The following is a 1,385-nucleotide window of genomic DNA, read 5'->3' on the forward strand; positions in this document are numbered from 1 at the left end:
AATGAAGGAAAAGGTACATATTCATCCTTATTAAGAGATATCCCATATATCAAGTGTGGGAATAAATATTTACATTGAATTTTTTTTGTCATCATTTTATTGAGATATATTCACATACCACGCAGTCATACAAAACAAATTGTACTTTCGATTGTTTACAGTACCATTACATAGTTGTACATTCATCACCTAAATCAATCCCCGACACCTTCATTAGCACACACACAAAAATAACAAGAATAATAATTAGAGTGAAAAAGAGCAATTGAAGTAAAAAAGAACACTGGGTACCTTTGTCTGTTTGTTTCCTTCCCCTACTTTTCTACGCATCCATCCATAAACTAGACAAAGTGGAGTTTGGTCCTTATGGCATTCCCAATCCCATTGTCACCCCTCATAAGCTACATTTTTATACAACTGTCTTCGAGATTCATGGGTTCTGGGTTGTAGTTTAATAGTTTCAGGTATCCACCACCAGCTACCCCAATTCTTTAGAACCTAAAAAAGGTTGTCTAAAGTGTGCGTAAGAGTGCCCACCAGAGTGATCTCTTGGCTCATTTTGGAATCTCTCTGCCACTGAAGCTTATTTCATTTCCTTTCACATCCCCCTTTTGGTCAAGAAGATGTTCTCCATCCCACGATGCCAGGTCTACATTCCTCCCCGGGAGTCATATTCCACGTTGCCAGGGAGATTCACTTCCCTGGGTGTCTGATCCCACGTAGGGGGGAGGGCAGTGATTTCACCTTTCAAGTTGGCTTAGCCAGAGAGAGAGGGCCACATCTGAGCAACAAAGAGGCATTCAGGAGGAGACTCTTAGGCACAAATACAGGGAGGCCTAGCCTCTCCTTTGCAGCAACCGTCTTCCCAAGGGTAAAACTTATGGTAGAGGGCTCAACCCATCAAACCACCAGTCCCCTATGTCTGTGGTCATGTTAGCAACCATGGAGGTGGGGTAGGCGAATACCCCTGCATTCTCCACAGGCTCCTCAAGGGGGCACTACATCTTTTTTTTTTTCCTTGTTTGTCCTTTTTCTTTCTTTTTTTTTTTTTAACTTTCCCTTATTTTTTAAATCAACTGCATGAAAAAAAAAGTTAAAAAGAAAACAAACATACAATAAAAGAACATTTCAAAGAGACCATAACAAGGGAGTAAGAAAAAGACAACTAACCTAAGATAACTGCTTAACTTCCAACATGTTCCTACTTTACCCCAAGAAAGTTACATAATATAGCAACATTTCAGTGAACTTGTTCCTATTACATCCATCTGAAATTAACAGACCATAGTCATTCCTGGTCATCCCCAGAAAGTTAAATAGCTTATCTGTTCTTCTTGGATTATTGTTCCCCCTTCCTTAATTGCTCTCTACCGCTAGTTCCCCTA

The sequence above is a fragment of the Choloepus didactylus genome, chromosome 6 (genome assembly GCF_015220235.1).
Source record: "Choloepus didactylus isolate mChoDid1 chromosome 6, mChoDid1.pri, whole genome shotgun sequence".
NCBI classification, from domain to species: domain Eukaryota; kingdom Metazoa; phylum Chordata; class Mammalia; order Pilosa; family Megalonychidae; genus Choloepus; species Choloepus didactylus.